This window comes from Coturnix japonica, chromosome 20 (assembly GCF_054131305.1).
Source record: "Coturnix japonica strain WE chromosome 20, WE-NBRP24, whole genome shotgun sequence".
NCBI lineage: Eukaryota > Metazoa > Chordata > Aves > Galliformes > Phasianidae > Coturnix > Coturnix japonica.
The window spans coordinates 4075958-4097627 of NC_140682.1; positions in this window are offsets into that span (position 1 = coordinate 4075958).

A 21670-nucleotide genomic window follows, 5' to 3' on the forward strand; every position below is an offset into this window, starting at 1 on the left:
TGCGGCTACGTCTCAACTCGGAATCTACTGCGGCTACAAGTCAACTCAGAATCTACTGCGGCTACAAGTCAACTCAGAATCTACTGCGGCTACAAGTCAACTCGGAATCTACTGCGGCTACGTCTCAACTCGGAATCTACTGCGGCTACAAGTCAACTCAGAATCTACTGCGGCTACAAGTAAACTCAGAATCTACTGCGGCTACGTCTCAACTCGGAATCTACTGCGGCTACGTCTCAACTCAGAATCTACTGCGGCTACGTCTCAACTCAGAATCTACTGCGGCTACGTCTGAACTCGGAATCTACTGCGGCTACGTCTCAACTCGGAATCTACTGCGGCTACGTCTCAACTCGGAATCTACTGCGGCTACAAGTCATCTCAGAATCTACTGCGGCTACGTCTCAACTCAGAATCTACTGCGGCTACGTCTCAACTCGGAATCTACTGCGGCTACGACTCAACTCAGAATCTACTGCGGCTACGTCTCAACACGGAATCTACTGCGGCTACGTCTCAACTCAGAATCTACTGCGGCTCCAAGTCAACTCAGAATCTACTGCGGCTACGTCTCAACTCACAATCTACTGCGGCTACGTCTCAACTCACAATCTACTGCGGCTACAAGTCAACTCAGAATCTACTGCGGCTACAAGTCAACTCAGAATCTAATGTGGCTACGTCTCAACTCGGAATCTACTGTGGCTACGTCTCAACTCAGAATCTACTGCGGCTACGTCTCAACTCAGAATGTACTGCGGCTACAATTCAACTCAGAATCTACTGCGGCTACAAGTCAACTCGGAATCTACTGCGGTTAAAAGTCAACTCAGAATCTACTGCGGCTACAAGTCAACTCAGAATCTACTGTGGCTACAATTCAACTCAGAATCTACTGCGGCTACAAGTCAACTCAGAATCTACTGCGGCTACGTCTCAACTCAGAATCTACTGCGGCTACGTCTCAACTCGGAATCTACTGCGGCTACGTCTCAACTCGGAATCTACTGCGGCTACGTCTCAACTCAGAATCTACTGCGGCTACGTCTCAACTCAGAATCTACTGCGGCTACAAGTCAACTCAGAATCTACTGCGGCTACGTCTCAACTCAGAATCTACTGCGGCTACAAGTCAACTCAGAATCTACTGCGGCTACAAGTCAACTCGGAATCTACTGCGGCTACGTCTCAACTCAGAATCTACTGCGGCTACAAGTCAACTCAGAATCTACTGTGGCTACAAGTCAACTCAGAATCTACTGCGGCTACGTCTCAACTCGGAATCTACTGCGGCTACGTCTCAACTCAGAATCTACTGCGGCTACGTCTCAACTCAGAATCTACTGCGGCTACGTCTCAACTCAGAATCTACTGCGGCTACGTCTCAACTCGGAATCTACTGCGGCTACGTCTCAACTCAGAATCTACTGCGGCTACAAGTCAACTCAGAATCTACTGCGGCTACAAGTCAACTCAGAATCTACTGCGGCTACAAGTCAACTCAGAACCTACTGCGGCTACGTCTCAACTCAGAATCTACTGCGGATACAAGTCAACTCAGAATCTACTGCGGCTACAAGTCAACTCGGTATCTACTGTGGCTACGTCTCAACTAAGAATCTACTGTGGCTACAAGTCAACTCGGAATCTACTGCGGCTACGTCTCAACTCAGAATCTACTGCGGCTACAAGTCAACTCAGAATGTACTGCGGCTACAAGTCAACTAAGAATCTACTGCGGCTACAAGTCATCTCAGAATCTACTGCGGCTACAAGTCAACTCAGAATCTACTGCGGCTACAAGTCAACTCAGAATCTACTGCGGCTACAAGTCAACTCAGAATCTACTGCGGCTACGTCTCAACTCAGAATCTACTGCGGCTACAAGTCAACTCGGAATCTACTGCGGCTACGTCTCAGAATCTACTGCGGCTACAAGTCAACTCAGAATCTACTGCGGCTACAAGTCAACTCAGAATCTACTGCAGCTACGTCTCAACTTGGAATCTACTCCGGCTATGTCTCAACTCAGAATCTACTGCGGCTACGTCTCAACTCAGAATCTACTGCGGCTACGTCTCAACTCGGAATCTACTGCGGCTACGTCTCAACTCAGAATCTACTGCGGCTACAAGTCAACTCGGAATCTACTGCGGCTACGTCTCAACTCAGAATCTACTGCGGCTACGTCTCAACTCAGAATCTACTGCGGCTACAAGTCAACTCAGAATCTACTGCGGCTAAAATTCAACTCAGAAACTACTGCGGCGACAAGTCAACTCAGAATCTACTGCGGCTACCTCTCAACTCAGAATCTACTGCGGCTACGTCTCAACTCAGAATCTACTGCGGCTACGTCTCAACTCAGAATCTACTGCGGCTACAAGTCAACTCAGAATCTACTGCGGCTACGTCTCAACTCAGAATCTACTCCGGCTATGTCTCAACTCAGAATCTACTGCGGCTACGTCTCAACTCAGAATCTACTGCGGCTACGTCTCAACTCGGAATCTACTGCGGCTACGTCTCAACTCAGAATCTACTGCGGCTACAAGTCAACTCAGAATCTACTGCAGCTATGTCTCAACTCGGAATCTACTGCGGCTACGTCTCAACTCAGAATCTACTGCGGCTACGTCTCAAGTCGGAATCTACTGCGGCTACGTCTCAACTCAGAATCTACTGCGGCTACAAGTCAACTCAGAATCTACTGCGGCTACGTCTCAACTCGGAATCTACTGCGGCTACAAGTCAACTCAGAATCTACTGCGGCTACAAGTCAACTCAGAATCTACTGCGGCTACAAGTCAACTCAGAATCTACTGAGGCTACAAGTCAACTCAGAATCTACTGCGGCTACGTCTCAACTCAGAATCTACTGCGGCTACAAGTCAACTCAGAATCTACTGCGGTTACAAGTCAACTCAGAATCTACTGCGGCTACAAGTCAACTCAGAATCTACTGCGGCTACGTCTCAACTCGGAATCTACTGCGGCTACGTCTCAACTCAGAATCTACTGCGGCTACAAGTCAACTCAGAATCTACTTCGGCTACAAGTCTTCTCAGAATCTACTGCGGCTACAAGTCAACTCAGAATCTACTGCGGCGACGTCTCAATTCGGAATCTACTGCGGCTACGTCTCAACTCAGAATCTACTGCGGCTACGTCTCAAGTCGGAATCTACTGCGGCTACGTCTCAACTCAGAATCTACTGCGGCTACAAGTCAACTCAGAATCTACAGCGGCTACGTCTCAACTCGGAATCTACTGCGGCTACAAGTCAACTCAGAATCTACTGCGGCTACAAGTCAACTCAGAATCTACTGCGGCTACAAGTCAACTCAGAATCTACTGAGGCTACAAGTCAACTCAGAATCTACTGCGGCTACGTCTCAACTCAGAATCTACTGCGGCTACAAGTCAACTCAGAATCTACTGCGGTTACAAGTCAACTCAGAATCTACTGCGGCTACAAGTCAACTCAGAATCTACTGCGGCTACGTCTCAACTCGGAATCTACTGCGGCTACGTCTCAACTCAGAATCTACTGCGGCTACAAGTCAACTCAGAATCTACTTCGGCTACAAGTCTTCTCAGAATCTACTGCGGCTACAAGTCAACTCAGAATCTACTGCGGCGACGTCTCAACTCGGAATCTACTGCGGCTACGTCTCAACTCAGAATCTACTGCGGCTACGTCTCAAGTCGGAATCTACTGCGGCTACGTCTCAACTCAGAATCTACTGCGGCTACAAGTCAACTCAGAATCTACTGCGGCTACGTCTCAACTCGGAATCTACTGCGGCTACAAGTCAACTCAGAATCTACTGCGGCTACAAGTCAACTCAGAATCCACTGCGGCTACAAGTCAACTCAGAATCTACTGCGGCTACAAGTCAACTCAGAATCTACTGCGGTTACAAGTCAACTCAGAATCTACTGCGGCTACAAGTCAACTCAGAATCTACTGCGGCTACGTCTCAACTCGGAATCTACTGCGGCTACGTCTCAACTCAGAATCTACTGCGGCTACAAGTCAACTCAGAATCTACTTCGGCTACAAGTCTTCTCAGAATCTACTGCGGCTACAAGTCAACTCAGAATCTACTGCGGCGACGTCTCAACTCGGAATCTACTGCGGCTACGTCTCAACTCAGAATCTACTGCGGCTACGTCTCAAGTCGGAATCTACTGCGGCTACGTCTCAACTCAGAATCTACTGCGGCTACAAGTCAACTCAGAATCTACTGCGGCTACGTCTCAACTCGGAATCTACTGCGGCTACAAGTCAACTCAGAATCTACTGCGGCTACAAGTCAACTCAGAATCTACTGCGGCTACAAGTCAACTCAGAATCTACTGAGGCTACAAGTCAACTCAGAATCTACTGCGGCTACGTCTCAACTCAGAATCTACTGCGGCTACAAGTCAACTCAGAATCTACTGCGGTTACAAGTCAACTCAGAATCTACTGCGGCTACAAGTCAACTCAGAATCTACTGCGGCTACGTCTCAACTCGGAATCTACTGCGGCTACGTCTCAACTCAGAATCTACTGCGGCTACAAGTCAACTCAGAATCTACTTCGGCTACAAGTCTTCTCAGAATCTACTGCGGCTACAAGTCAACTCAGAATCTACTGCGGCGACGTCTCAACTCGGAATCTACTGCGGCTACGTCTCAACTCAGAATCTACTGCGGCTACGTCTCAACTCAGAATCTACTGCGGCTACGTCTCAACTCGGAATCTACTGCGGCTACGTCTCAACTCAGAATCTACTGCGGCTACAAGTCAACTCAGAATCTACTGCGGCTACAGTCAACTCAGAATCTACTGCGGCTACAAGTCAACTCAGAATCTACTGCGGCTACGTCTCAACTCAGAATCTACTGCGGCTACAAGTCAACTCAGAATCTACTGCAGCTACGTCTCAACTCAGAATCTACTGCGGCTACGTCTCAACTCGGAATCTACTGCGGCTACGTCTCAACTCAGAATCTACTGCGGCTACAAGTCAACTCAGAATCTACTTCGGCTACAAGTCTTCTCAGAATCTACTGCGGCTACAAGTCAACTCAGAATCTACTGCGGCGACGTCTCAACTCGGAATCTACAGCGGCTACGTCTCAACTCAGAATCTACTGCGGCTACGTCTCAACTCAGAATCTACTGCGGCTACGTCTCAACTCAGAATCTACTGCGGCTACGTCTCAACTCAGAATCTACTGCGGCTACAGTCAACTCAGAATCTACTGCGGCTACAAGTCAACTCAGAATCTACTGCGGCTACGTCTCAACTCAGAATCTACTGCGGCTACAAGTCAACTCAGAATCTACTGCGGCTACGTCTCAACTCAGAATCTACTGCGGCTACGTCTCAACTCAGAATCTACTGCGGCTACAAGTCAACTCAGAATCTACTGCGACTACAAGTCAACTCGGAATCTACTGCGGCTACGTCTCAACTCAGAATCTACTGCGGCTACGTCTCAACTCAGAATCTACTGCGGCTACAAGTCAACTCAGAATCTACTGCAGCTATGTCTCAACTCGGAATCTACTGCGGCTACGTCTCAACTCAGAATCTACTGCGGCTACGTCTCAAGTCGGAATCTACTGCGGCTACGTCTCAACTCAGAATCTACTGCGGCTACAAGTCAACTCAGAATCTACTGCGGCTACGTCTCAACTCGGAATCTACTGCGGCTACAAGTCAACTCAGAATCTACTGCGGCTACAAGTCAACTCAGAATCTACTGCGGCTACATGTCAACTCAGAATCTACTGCGGCTACGTCTCAACTCAGAATGTACTGCGGCTACAAGTCAACTCAGAATCTACTGCGGCTAAAAGTCAACTCGGAATCTACTGCGGCTACAAGTCAACTCAGAATCTACTGCGGCTACAAGAAAACTCAGAATCTACTGCGGCTACAAGTCAACTCAGAATCTACTGCGGCTACGTCTCAACTCAGAATCTACTGCGGCTACGTCTCAACTCGGAATCTACTGCGGCTACAAGTCAACTCAGAATCTACTGCAGCTACGTCTCAACTCAGAATCTACTGCGGCTACGTCTCAACTCAGAATCAACTGCGGCTACGTCTCAACTCTGAATCAACTGCGGCTACGTCTCAACTCAGAATCTACTGCGGCTACAAGTCAACTCAGAATCTACTGCGGCTACAAGTCAACTCAGAATCTACTGCGGCTACAAGTCACCTCAGAATCTACTGCGGCTACGTCTCAACTCGGAATCTACTGCGGCTACGTCTCAACTCAGAATCTACTGCGGCTACAAGTCAACTCAGAATCTACTTCGGCTACAAGTCTTCTCAGAATCTACTGCGGCTACAAGTCAACTCAGAATCTAATGCGGCGACGTCTCAACTCGGAATCTACTGCGGCTACGTCTCAACTCAGAATCTACTGCGGCTACGTCTCAACTCAGAATCTACTGCGGCTACGTCTCAACTCGGAATCTACTGCGGCTACAAGTCAACTCAGAATCTACTGCGGCTACAAGTCAACTCAGAATCTACTGCGGCTACAGTCAACTCAGAATCTACTGCGGCTACAAGTCAACTCAGAATCTACTGCGACTACAAGTCAACTCGGAATCTACTGCGGCTACGTCTCAACTCATAATCTACTGCGGCTACGTCTCAACTCAGAATCTACTGCGGCTACAAGTCAACTCAGAATCTACTGCAGCTACGTCTCAACTCGGAATCTACTGCGGCTACGTCTCAACTCAGAATCTACTGCGGCTACGTCTCAAGTCGGAATCTACTGCGGCTACGTCTCAACTCAGAATCTACTGCGGCTACAAGTCAACTCAGAATCTACTGCGGCTACGTCTCAACTCGGAATCTACTGCGGCTACAAGTCAACTCAGAATCTACTGCGGCTACAAGTCAACTCAGAATCTACTGCGGCTACGTCTCAACTCAGAATGTACTGCGGCTACAAGTCAACTCAGAATCTACTGCGGCTAAAAGTCAACTCAGAATCTACTGCGGCTACGTCTCAACTCAGAATCTACTGCGGCTACGTCTCAACTCGGAATCTACTGCGGCTACAAGTCAACTCAGAATCTACTGCGGCTACAAGTCAACTCAGAATCTACTGCGGCTACGTCTCAACTCGGAATCTACTGCGGCTACGTCTCAACTCAGAATCTACTGCGGCTACAAGTCAACTCAGAATCTACTTCGGCTACAAGTCTTCTCAGAATCTACTGCGGCTACAAGTCAACTCAGAATCTACTGCGGCGACGTCTCAACTCGGAATCTACTGCGGCTACGTCTCAACTCAGAATCTACTGCGGCTACGTCTCAACTCAGAATCTACTGCGGCTACGTCTCAACTCGGAATCTACTGCGGCTACAAGTCAACTCAGAATCTACTGCGGCTACAAGTCAACTCAGAATCTACTGCGGCTACAGTCAACTCAGAATCTACTGCGGCTACAAGTCAACTCAGAATCTACTGCGGCTACGTCTCAACTCAGAATCTACTGCGGCTACAAGTCAACTCAGAATCTACTGCGGCTACGTCTCAACTCAGAATCTACTGCGGCTACGTCTCAACTCGGAATCTACTGCGGCTACGTCTCAACTCAGAATCTACTGCGGCTACAATTCAACTCAGAATCTACTGCGGCTACAAGTCTTCTCAGAATCTACTGCGGCTACAAGTCAACTCAGAATCTACTGCGGCGACGTCTCAACTCGGAATCTACTGCGGCTACGTCTCAACTCAGAATCTACTGCGGCTACGTCGCAACTCAGAATCTACTGCGGCTACGTCTCAACTCGGAATCTACTGCGGCTACGTCTCAACTCAGAATCTACTGCGGCTACATGTCAACTCAGAATCTACTGCGGCTACAGTCAACTCAGAATCTACTGCGGCTACAAGTCAACTCAGAATCTACTGCGGCTACGTCTCAACTCAGAATCTACTGCGGCTACATCTCAACTCAGAATCTACTGCGGCTACGTCTCAACTCGGAATCTACTGCGGCTACGTCTCAACTCAGAATCTACTGCGGCTACGTCTCAACTCAGAATCTACTGCGGCTACGTCTCAACTCGGAATCTACTGCGGCTACAAGTCAACTCAGAATCTACTGCGGCTACAAGTCAACTCAGAATCTACTGCGGCTACAGTCAACTCAGAATCTACTGCGGCTACAAGTCAACTCAGAATCTACTGCGACTACAAGTCAACTCGGAATCTACTGCGGCTACGTCTCAACTCATAAACTACTGCGGCTACGTCTCAACTCAGAATCTACTGCGGCTACAAGTCAACTCAGAATCTACTGCAGCTACGTCTCAACTCGGAATCTACTGCGGCTACGTCTCAACTCAGAATCTACTGCGGCTACGTCTCAAGTCGGAATCTACTGCGGCTACGTCTCAACTCAGAATCTACTGCGGCTACAAGTCAACTCAGAATCTACTGCGGCTACGTCTCAACTCGGAATCTACTGCGGCTACAAGTCAACTCAGAATCTACTGCGGCTACAAGTCAACTCAGAATCTACTGCGGCTACAAGTCAACTCAGAATCTACTGCGGCTACGTCTCAACTCAGAATGTACTGCGGCTACAAGTCAACTCAGAATCTACTGCGGCTAAAAGTCAACTCAGAATCTACTGCGGCTACGTCTCAACTCAGAATCTACTGCGGCTACGTCTCAACTCGGAATCTACTGCGGCTACAAGTCAACTCAGAATCTACTGCGGCTACAAGTCAACTCAGAATCTACTGCGGCTACGTCTCAACTCGGAATCTACTGCGGCTACGTCTCAACTCAGAATCTACTGCGGCTACAAGTCAACTCAGAATCTACTTCGGCTACAAGTCTTCTCAGAATCTACTGCGGCTACAAGTCAACTCAGAATCTACTGCGGCGACGTCTCAACTCGGAATCTACTGCGGCTACGTCTCAACTCAGAATCTACTGCGGCTACGTCTCAACTCAGAATCTACTGCGGCTACGTCTCAACTCGGAATCTACTGCGGCTACAAGTCAACTCAGAATCTACTGCGGCTACAAGTCAACTCAGAATCTACTGCGGCTACAGTCAACTCAGAATCTACTGCGGCTACAAGTCAACTCAGAATCTACTGCGGCTACGTCTCAACTCAGAATCTACTGCGGATACAAGTCAACTCAGAATCTACTGCGGCTACGTCTCAACTCAGAATCTACTGCGGCTACGTCTCAACTCGGAATCTACTGCGGCTACGTCTCAACTCAGAATCTACTGCGGCTACAATTCAACTCAGAATCTACTGCGGCTACAAGTCTTCTCAGAATCTACTGCGGCTACAAGTCAACTCAGAATCTACTGCGGCGACGTCTCAACTCGGAATCTACTGCGGCTACGTCTCAACTCAGAATCTACTGCGGCTACGTCGCAACTCAGAATCTACTGCGGCTACGTCTCAACTCGGAATCTACTGCGGCTACGTCTCAACTCAGAATCTACTGCGGCTACAAGTCAACTCAGAATCTACTGCGGCTACAGTCAACTCAGAATCTACTGCGGCTACAAGTCAACTCAGAATCTACTGCGGCTACGTCTCAACTCAGAATCTACTGCGGCTACAAGTCAACTCAGAATCTACTGCTGCTACGTCTCAACTCAGAATCTACTGCGGCTACGTCTCAACTCAGAATCTACTGCGGCTACAAGTCAACTCAGAATCTACTGCGACTACAAGTCAACTCGGAATCTACTGCGGCTACGTCTCAACTCAGAATCTACTGCGGCTACGTCTCAACTCAGAATCTACTGCGGCTACAAGTCAACTCAGAATCTACTGCAGCTACGTCTCAACTCGGAATCTACTGCGGCTACGTCCCAACTCAGAATCTACTGCGGCTACGTCTCAAGTCGGAATCTACTGCGTCTACGTCTCAACTCAGAATCTACTGCGGCTACAAGTCAACTCAGAATCTACTGCGGCTACGTCTCAACTCAGAATCTACTGCGGCTACAAGTCAACTCAGAATCTACTGCGGCTACAAGTCAACTCAGAATCTACTGCGGCTACGTCTCAACTCAGAATGTACTGCGGCTACAAGTCAACTCAGAATCTACTGCGGCTAAAAGTCAACTCGGAATCTACTGCAGCTACAAGTAAACTCAGAATCTACTGCGGCTACAAGTCAACTCAGAATCCACTGCGGCTACAAGTCAACTCAGAATCTACTGCGGCTACAAGACAACTCAGAATCCACTGCGGCTACAAGTCAACTCAGAATCTACTGCGGCTACGTCTCAACTCAGAATCTACTGCGGCTACGTCTCAACTCGGAATCTACTGCGGCTACAAGTCAACTCAGAATCTACTGCAGCTACGTCTCAACTCAGAATCTACTGCGGCTACGTCTCAACTCAGAATCAACTGCGGCTACGTCTCAACTCTGAATCAACTGCGGCTACGTCTCAACTCAGAATCTACTGCGGCTACAAGTCAACTCAGAATCTACTGCAGCTACGTCTCAACTCAGAATCTACTGCGGCTACGTCTCAACTCAGAATCTACTGCGGCTACGTCTCAACTCGGAATCTACTGCGGCTACAAGTCAACTCAGAATCTACTGCGGCTACAAGTCAACTCAGAATCTACTGCGGCTACAGTCAACTCAGAATCTACTGCGGCTACAAGTCAACTCAGAATCTACTGCGGCTACAAGTCAACTCAGAATCTACTGCGGCTACGTCTCAACTCGGAATCTACTGCGGCTACGTCTCAACTCAGAATCTACTGCGGCTACGTCTCAACTCAGAATCTACTGCGGCTACGTCTCAACTCAGAATCTACTGCGGCTACAAGTCAACTCAGAATCTACTGCGGCTACAAGTCAACACAGAATCTACTGCGGCTACAAGTCATCTCAGAATCTACTGCGGCTACGTCTCAACTCAGAATCTACTGCGGCTACGTCTCAACTCAGAATCTACTGCGGCTACGTCTCAACTCAGAATCTACTGCGGCTACAAGTCAACTCAGAATCTACTGCGGCTACAAGTCAACTCAGAATCTACTGCGGCTACGTCTCAACTCAGAATGTACTGCGGCTACAAGTCAACTCAGAATCTACTGCGGCTAAAAGTCAACTCGGAATCTACTGCGGCTACAAGTCAACTCAGAATCTACTGCGGCTACAAGACAACTCAGAATCTACTGCGGCTACAAGTCAACTCAGAATCTACTGCGGCTACGTCTCAACTCAGAATCTACTGCGGCTACGTCTCAACTCGGAATCTACTGCGGCTACAAGTCAACTCAGAATCTACTGCAGCTACGTCTCAACTCAGAATCTACTGCGGCTACGTGTCAACTCAGAATCAACTGCGGCTACGTCTCAACTCTGAATCAACTGCGGCTACGTCTCAACTCAGAATCTACTGCGGCTACAAGTCAACTCAGAATCTACTGCGGCTACAAGTCAACTCAGAATCTACTGCGGCTACAAGTCAACTCAGAATCTACTGCGGCTACGTCTCAACTCGGAATCTACTGCGGCTACGTCTCAACTCAGAATCTACTGCGGCTACAAGTCAACTCAGAATCTACTTCGGCTACAAGTCTTCTCAGAATCTACTGCGGCTACAAGTCAACTCAGAATCTACTGCGGCGAGGTCTCAACTCGGAATCTACTGCGGCTACGTCTCAACTCAGAATCTACTGCGGCTACGTCTCAACTCAGAATCTACTGCGGCTACGTCTCAACTCGGAATCTACTGCGGCTACAAGTCAACTCAGAATCTACTGCGGCTACAAGTCAACTCAGAATCTACTGCGGCTACAGTCAACTCAGAATCTACTGCGGCTACAAGTCAACTCAGAATCTACTGCGGCTACGTCTCAACTCAGAATCTACTGCGGCTACAAGTCAACTCAGAATCTACTGCGGCTACGTCTCAACTCAGAATCTACTGCGGCTACAAGTCAACTCGGAATCTACTGCGGCTACGTCTCAACTCAGTATCTACTGCGGCTACAATTCAACTCAGAATCTACTGCGGCTACAAGTCTTCTCAGAATCTACTGCGGCTACAAGTCAACTCAGAATCTACTGCGGCGACGTCTCAACTCGGAATCTACTGCGGCTACGTCTCAACTCAGAATCTACTGCGGCTACGTCGCAACTCAGAATCTACTGCGGCTACGTCTCAACTCGGAATCTACTGCGGCTACGTCTCAACTCAGAATCTACTGCGGCTACAAGTCAACTCAGAATCTACTGCGGCTACAGTCAACTCAGAATCTACTGCGGCTACAGGTCAACTCAGAATCTACTGCGGCTACGTCTCAACTCAGAATCTACTGCGGCTACAAGTCAACTCAGAATCTACTGCGGCTACGTCTCAACTCAGAATCTACTGCGGCTACAAGTCAACTCAGAATCTACTGCGGCTACAGTCAACTCAGAATCTACTGCGGCTACAAGTCAACTCAGAATCTACTGCAGCTACGTCTCAACTCGGAATCTACTGCGGCTACGTCTCAACTCAGAATCTACTGCGGCTACGTCTCAAGTCGGAATCTACAGCGGCTACGTCTCAACTCAGAATCTACTGCGGCTACAAGTCAACTCAGAATCTACTGCGGCTACGTCTCAACTCAGAATCTACTGCGGCTACAAGTCAACTCAGAATCTACTGCGGCTACAAGTCAACTCAGAATCTACTGCGGCTACGTCTCAACTCAGAATGTACTGCGGCTACAAGTCAACTCAGAATCTACTGCGGCTAAAAGTCAACTCGGAATCTACTGCGGCTACAAGTAAACTCAGAATCTACTGCGGCTACAAGACAACTCAGAATCCACTGCGGCTACAAGTCAACTCAGAATCTACTGCGGCTACGTCTCAACTCAGAATCTACTGCGGCTACGTCTCAACTCGGAATCTACTGCGGCTACAAGTCAACTCAGAATCTACTGCAGCTACGTCTCAACTCAGAATCTACTGCGGCTACGTCTCAACTCAGAATCAACTGCGGCTACGTCTCAACTCTGAATCAACTGCGGCTACGTCTCAACTCAGAATCTACTGCGGCTACAAGTCAACTCAGAATCTACTGCGGCTACAAGTCAACTCAGAATCTACTGCGGCTACAAGTCAACTCAGAATCTACTGCGGCTACAAGTCAACTCAGAATCTACTGCGGCTACGTCTCAACTCAGAATCTACTGCGGCTACAATTCAACTCAGAATCTACTGCGGCTACAAGTCAACTCGGAATCTACTGCGGCTACCTCTCAACTCAGAATCTACTGCGGCTACAAGTCAACTCAGAATCTACTGCGGCTACAAGTCAACTCAGAATCTACTGCGGCTACGTCTCAACTCGGAATCTACTGCGGCTACGTCTCAACTCAGAATCTACTGCGGCTACGTCTCAACTCAGAATCTACTGCGGCTACGTCTCAACTCAGAATCTACTGCGGCTACAAGTCAACTCAGAATCTACTGCGGCTACAAGTCAACACAGAATCTACTGCGGCTACAAGTCATCTCAGAATCTACTGCGGCTACGTCTCAACTCAGAATCTACTGCGGCTACGTCTCAACTCAGAATCTACTGCGGCTACGTCTCAACTCAGAATCTACTGCGGCTACAAGTCAACTCAGAATCTACTGCGGCTACAAGTCAACTCAAAATCTACTGTGGCTACGTCTCAACTAAGAATCTACTGCGGCTACAAGTCAACTCGGAATCTACTGCGGCTACGTCTCAACTCAGAATCTACTGCGGCTACAAGTCAACTCAGAATCTACTGCGGCTACAAGTCAACTCGGAATCTACTGCGGCTACGTCTCAACTCAGAATCTATTGCGGCTACAAGTCAACTCAGAATCTACTGCAGCTACAAGTCAACTCAGAATACTGCGGCTAGAAGTCAACTCAGAATCTACTGCGGCTACGAGTCAACTCAGAATCTACTGCGGCTACGTCTCAACTCAGAATCTACTGCGGCTACGTCTCTACTCGGAATCTACTGCGGCTACGTCTCAACTCGGAATCTACTGCGGCTACAAGTCAACTCAGAATCTACTTCGGCTACAAGTCATCTCAGAATCTACTGCGGCTACAAGTCAACTCAGAAACTACTGCAGCTACAAGTCAACTCAGAATCTACTGCGGCTACGTCTCAACTCAGAATCTACTGCGGCTACGTCTCAACTCGGAATCTACTGCGGCTACGTCTCAACTCAGAATCTACTGCGGCTACAAGTCAACTCAGAATCTACTGCGGCTACGTCTCAACTCAGAATCTACTGCGGCTACAAGTCAACTCAGAATCTACTGTGGCTACAATTCAACTCAGAATCTACTGCGGCTACAAGTCAACTCAATCTACTGCGGCTACGTCTCAACTCAAAATGTACTGCGGCTACAAGTCAACTCAGAATCTACTGCGGCTAAAAGTCAACTCGGAATCTACTGCGGCTACAAGTAAACTCAGAATCTACTGCGGCTACAAGACAACTCAGAATCCACTGCGGCTACAAGTCAACTCAGAATCTACTGCGGCTACGTCTCAACTCAGAATCAACTGCGGCTACGTCTCAACTCGGAATCTACTGCGGCTACAAGTCAACTCAGAATCTACTGCAGCTACGTCTCAACTCAGAATCTACTGCGGCTACGTCTCAACTCAGAATCAACTGCGGCTACGTCTCAACTCTGAATCAACTGCGGCTACGTCTCAACTCAGAATCTACTGCGGCTACAAGTCAACTCAGAATCTACTGCGGCTACAAGTCAACTCAGAATCTACTGCGGCTACAAGTCAACTCAGAATCTACTGCGGCTACAAGTCAACTCAGAATCTACTGCGGCTACGTCTCAACTCAGAATCTACTGCGGCTACAATTCAACTCAGAATCTACTGCGGCTACAAGTCAACTCGGAATCTACTGCGGCTACCTCTCAACTCAGAATCTACTGCGGCTACAAGTCAACTCAGAATCTACTGCGGCTACAAGTCAACTCAGAATCTACTGCGGCTACGTCTCAACTCGGAATCTACTGCGGCTACGTCTCAACTCAGAATCTACTGCGGCTACGTCTCAACTCAGAATCTACTGCGGCTACGTCTCAACTCAGAATCTACTGCGGCTACGTCTCAACTCAGAATCTACTGCGGCTACAAGTCAACTCAGAATCTACTGCGGCTACAAGTCAACACAGAATCTACTGCGGCTACAAGTCATCTCAGAATCTACTGCGGCTACGTCTCAACTCAGAATCTACTGCGGCTACGTCTCAACTCAGAATCTACTGCGGCTACAAGTCAACTCAAAATCTACTGTGGCTACGTCTCAACTAAGAATCTACTGCGGCTACAAGTCAACTCGGAATCTACTGCGGCTACGTCTCAACTCAGAATCTACTGCGGCTACAAGTCAACTCAGAATCTACTGCGGCTACAATTCAACTCAGAATCTACTGCGGCTACGTCTCAACTCAGAATCTATTGCGGCTACAAGTCAACTCAGAATCTACTGCAGCTACAAGTCAACTCAGAATACTGCGGCTAGAAGTCAACTCAGAATCTACTGCGGCTACGAGTCAACTCAGAATCTACTGCGGCTACGTCTCAACTCAGAATCTACTGCGGCTACGTCTCAACTCGGAATCTACTGCGGCTACGTCTCAACTCAGAATCTACTGCGGCTACAAGTCAACTCAGAATCAACTTCGGCTACAAGTCATCTCAGAATCTACTGCGGCTACAAGTCAACTCAGAAACTACTGCGGCTACAAGTCAACTCAGAATCTACTGCGGCTACGTCTCAACTCAGAATCTACTGCGGCTACGTCTCAACTCGGAATCTACTGCGGCTACGTCTCAACTCAGAATCTACTGCGGCTACAAGTCAACTCAGAATCTACTGCGGCTACGTCTCAACTCAGAATCTACTGCGGCTACAAGTCAACTCAGAATCTACTGCGGCTACAATTCAACTCAGAATCTACTGCGGCTACAAGTCAACTCAGAATCTACTGCGGCTACGTCTCAACTCAGAATCTACTGCGGCTACAATTCAACTCAGAATCTACTGCGGCTACAAGTCAACTCGGAATCTACTGCGGCTACCTCTCAACTCAGAATCTACTGCGGCTACAAGTCAACTCAGAATCTACTGCGGCTACAAGTCAACTCAGAATCTACTGCGGCTACGTCTCAACTCGGAATCTACTGCGGCTACGTCTCAACTCAGAATCTACTGCGGCTACATCTCAACTCAGAATCTACTGCGGCTACGTCTCAACTCAGAATCTACTGCGGCTACAAGTCAACTCAGAATCTACTGCGGCTACAAGTCAACACAGAATCTACTGCGGCTACAAGTCAACTCAGAATCTACTGCGGCTACGTCTCAACTCAGAATCTACTGCGGCTACGTCTCAACTCAGAATCTACTGTGGCTACGTCTCAACTCAGAATCTACTGCGGCTACAAGTCAACTCAGAATCTACTGCGGCTACAAGTCAACTCAGAATCTACTGCGGCTACAAGTCAACTCAAAATCTACTGTGGCTACGTCTCAACTAAGAATCTACTGCGGCTACAAGTCAACTCGGAATCTTCTGCGGCTACGTCTCAACTCAGAATCTACTGCGGCTACAAGTCAACTCAGAATCTACTGCGGCTACGTCTCAACTCAGAATATACTGCGGCTACAAGTCAACTCAGAATCTACTGCAGCTACAAGTCAACTCAGAATACTGCGGCTAGAAGTCAACTCAGAATCTACTGCGGCTACAAGTTAACTCAGAATCTACTGCGGCTACGTCTCAACTCAGAATCTACTGCGGCTACGTCTCAACTCGGAATCTACTGCGGCTACGTCTCAACTCAGAATCTACTGCGGCTACAAGTCAACTCAGAATCTACTTCGGCTACAAGTCATCTCAGAATCTACTGCGGCTACAAGTCAACTCAGAAACTACTGCGGCTACAAGTCAACTCAGAATCTACTGCGGCTACGTCTCAACTCAGAATCTACTGCGGCTACGTCTCAACTCGGAATCTACTGCGGCTACGTCTCAACTCAGAATCTACTGCGGCTACAAGTCAACTCAGAATCTACTGTGGCTACGTCTCAACTCAGAATCTACTGCGGCTACAAGTCAACTCAGAATCTACTGCGGCTACAAGTCAACTCAATTTACTGCGGCTACGTCTCAACTTAGAATCTACTGCGGCTACGTCTCAACTCAGAATCTACTGCGGCTACAAGTCAACTTGGAATCTACTCTGGCTACGTCTCAACTCAGAATCTACTGCGGCTACGTCTCAACTCAGAATCTACTGCGGCTACGTCTCAACTCAGAATCTACTGCGGCTACAAGTCAACTCAGAATCTACTGCGGCTACAAGTCAACTAAGAATCTACTGCGGCTACAAGTCAACTCAGAATCTACTGCGGCTACGTCTCAACTCAGAATCTACTGCGGCTACAAGTCAACTCAGAATCTACTGTGGCTACGTCTCAACTCAGAATCTACTGCAGCTACAAGTCAACTCAGAATCTACTGTGGCTACAAGTCAACTCAGAATCTACTGCGGCTACAAGTCAACTCAATTTACTGCGGCTACGTCTCAACTTAGAATCTACTGCGGCTACGTCTCAACTCAGAATCTACTGCGGCTACAAGTCAACTTGGAATCTACTGTGGCTACGTCTCAACTCAGAATCTACTGCGGCTACGTCTCAACTCAGAATCTACTGCGGCTACGTCTCAACTCAGAATCTACTGCGGCTACAAGTCAACTCAGAATCTACTGCGGCTACAAGTCAACTAAGAATCTACTGCGGCTACAAGTCAACTCAGAATCTACTGCGGCTACGTCTCAACTCAGAATCTACTGCGGCTACAAGTCAACTCAGAATCTACTGCAGCTACGTCTCAACTCGGAATCTACTGCGGCTACGTCTCAACTCAGAATCTACTGCGGCTACGTCTCAAGTCGGAATCTACTGCGGCTACGTCTCAACTCAGAATCTACTGCGTCTACGTCTCAACTCGGAATCTACTGCGGCTACGTCTCAACTCAGAATCTACTGCGGCTACAAGTCAACTCAGAATCTACTGCGGCTACAAGTCAACTCAGAATCTACTGCGGCTACAAGTCAACTCAGAATCTACTGCGGCTACGTCTCAACTCAGAATGTACTGCGGCTACAAGTCAACTCAGAATCTACTGCGGCTAAAAGTCAACTCGGAATCTACTGCGGCTACAAGTAAACTCAGAATCTACTGCGGCTACAAGACAACTCAGAATCCACTGCGGCTACAAGTCAACTCAGAATCTACTGCGGCTACGTCTCAACTCAGAATCTACTGCGGCTACGTCTCAACTCGGAATCTACTGCGGCTACAAGTCAACTCAGAATCTACTGCGGCTACAAGTCAACTCAGAATCTACTGCGGCTACGTCTCAACTCAGAATCTACTGCGGCTACAATTCAACTCAGAATCTACTGCGTCTACAGGTCAACTCGGAATCTATTGCGGCTACCTCTCAACTCAGAATCTACTGCGGCTACAAGTCAACTCAGAATCTACTGCGGCTACAAGTCAACTCAGAATCTACTGCGGCTACAAGTCAACACAGAATCTACTGCGGCTACGTCTCAACTCAGAATCTACTGCGGCTACGTCTCAACTCAGAATCTACTGCGGCTACAAGTCAACTCAGAATCTACTGCGGCTACAAGTCAACTCAAAATCTACTGTGGCTACGTCTCAACTAAGAATCTACTGCGGCTACAAGTCAACTCGGAATCTACTGCGGCTACGTCTCAACTCAGAATCTACTGCGGCTACAAGTCAACTCAGAATCTACTGCGGCTACAAGTCAACTCAGAATCTACTGCGGCTACGTCTCAACTCAGAATCTACTGCGGCTACAAGTCAACTCAGAATCTACTGCAGCTACAAGTCAACTCAGAATACTGCGGCTAGAAGTCAACTCAGAATCTACTGCGGCTACGAGTCAACTCAGAATCTACTGCGGCTACGTCTCAACTCAGAATGTACTGCGGCTACGTCTCAACTCGGAATCTACTGCGGCTACGTCTCAACTCAGAATCTACTGCGGCTACAAGTCAACTCATAATCTACTTCGGCTACAAGTCATCTCAGAATCTACTGCGGCTACAAGTCAACTCAGAAACTACTGCGGCTACAAGTCAACTCAGAATCTACTGCGGCTACGTCTCAACTCAGAATCTACTGCGGATACAAGTCAACTCAGAATCTACTGCGGCTACAAGTCAACTCAGAATCTACTGCGGCTACGTCTCATATCGGAATCTACTGCGGCTAGGTCTCAACTCAGAATCTACTGCGGCTACGTCTCAACTCAGAATCTACTGCGGCTACGTCTCAACTCGGAATCTACTGCGGCTACGTCTCAACTCAGAATCTACTGCGGCTACAAGTCAACTCAGAATCTACTGCGGCTACAAGTCAACTCAGAATCTACTGCGGCTACGTCTCAACTCGGAATCTACTGCGGCTACAAGTCAACTCAGAATCTACTGCGGCTACGTCTCAACTCGGTATCTACTGCGGCTACAAGTCAACTCAGAATCTACTGCGGCTACAAGTCAACTCAGAATCTACTGCGGCTACGTCTCAACTCGGAATCTACTGTGGCTACGTCTCAACTCAGAATCTACTGCGGCTACAAGTCAACTCTAAATCTACTGCGGCTACAATTCAACTCAGAATCTACTGCGGCTACGTCTCAACTCGGAATCTACTGCGGCTACAAGTCAACTCAGAATCTACTGCGGCTACAAGTCAACTCAGAATCTACTGCGGCTACGTCTCAACTCGGAATCTACTGCGGCTACGTCTAAACTCAGAATCTACTGCGGCTACGTCTCAGCTCAGAATCTACTGCGTCTACGTCTCAACTCGGAATCTACTGCGGCTACGTCTCAAGTCGGAATCTACTGCGGCTACGTCTCAACTCAGAATCTACTGCGGCTACAAGTCAACTCAGAATCTACTGCGGCTACGTCTCAACTCAGAATCTACTGCGGCTACAAGTCAACTCAGAATCTACTGCGGCTACAAGTCAACTCAGAATCTACTGCGGCTACAAGTCAACTCAGAATCTACTGCGGCTACGTCTCAACTCAGAATGTACTGCGGCTACAAGTCAACTCAGAATCTACTGCGGCTAAAAGTCAACTCGGAATCTACTGCGGCTACAAGTAAACTCAGAATCTACTGCGGCTACAAGACAACTCAGAATCCACTGCGGCTACAAGTCAACTCAGAATCTACTGCGGCTACGTCTCAACTCAGAATCTACTGCGGCTACGTCTCAACTCGGAATCTACTGCGGCTACAAGTCAACTCAGAATCTACTGCAGCTACGTCTCAACTCAGAATCTACTGCGGCTACGTCTCAACTCAGAATCAACTGCGGCTACGTCTCAACTCTGAATCAACTGCGACTACGTCTCAACTCAGAATCTACTGCGGCTACAAGTCAACTCAGAATCTACTGCGGCTACAAGTCAACTCAGAATCTACTGCGGCTACAAGTCAACTCAGAATCTACTGCGGCTACGTCTCAACTCAGAATCTACTGCGGCTACAATTCAACTCAGAATCTACTGCGGCTACAAGTCAACTCGGAATCTACTGCGGCTACGTCTCAACTCAGAATCTACTGCGGCTATGTCTCAACTCAGAATCTACTGCGGCTACGTCTCAACTCAGAATCTACTGCGGCTACGTCTCAACTCAGAATGTACTGCGGCTACGTCTCAACTCGGAATCTACTGCGGCTACGTCTCAACTCAGAATCTACTGCGGCTACAAGTCAACTCATAATCTACTTCGGCTACAAGTCATCTCAGAATCTACTGCGGCTACAAGTCAACTCAGAAACTACTGCGGCTACAAGTCAACTCAGAATCTACTGCGGCTACGTCTCAACTCAGAATCTACTGCGGCTACGTCTCAACTCGGAATCTACTGCGACTACGTCTCAACTCAGAATCTACTGCGGCTACAAGTCAACTCAGAATCTACTGCGGCTACGTCTCAACTCAGAATCTACTGCGGCTACAAGTCAACTCAGAATCTACTGTGGCTACAAGTCAACTCAGAATCTACTGCGGCTACAAGTCAACTCAATCTACTGCGGCTACGTCTCAACTCAGAATCTACTGCGGCTACAAGTCAACTCAGAATCTACTGCGGCTACAAGTCAACTCGGAATCTACTGTGGCTACGTCTCAACTCAGAATCTACTGCGGCTACGTCTCAACTCAGAATCTACTGCGGCTACGTCTCAACTCAGAATCAACTGCGGCTACGTCTCAACTCAGAATCTACTGCGGCTACGTCTCAACTCAGAATCTACTGCGGCTACAAGTCAACTCAGAATCTACTGCGGCTACAAGTCAACTCAGAATCTACTGCGGCTACAAGTCAACTCAGAATCTACTGCGGCTACGTCTCAACTCAGAATCTACTGCGGCTACAATTCAACTCAGAATCTACTGCGGCTACAAGTCAACTCGGAATCTACTGCGGCTACCTCTCAACTCAGAATCTACTGCGGCTACAAGTCAACTCAGAATCTACTGC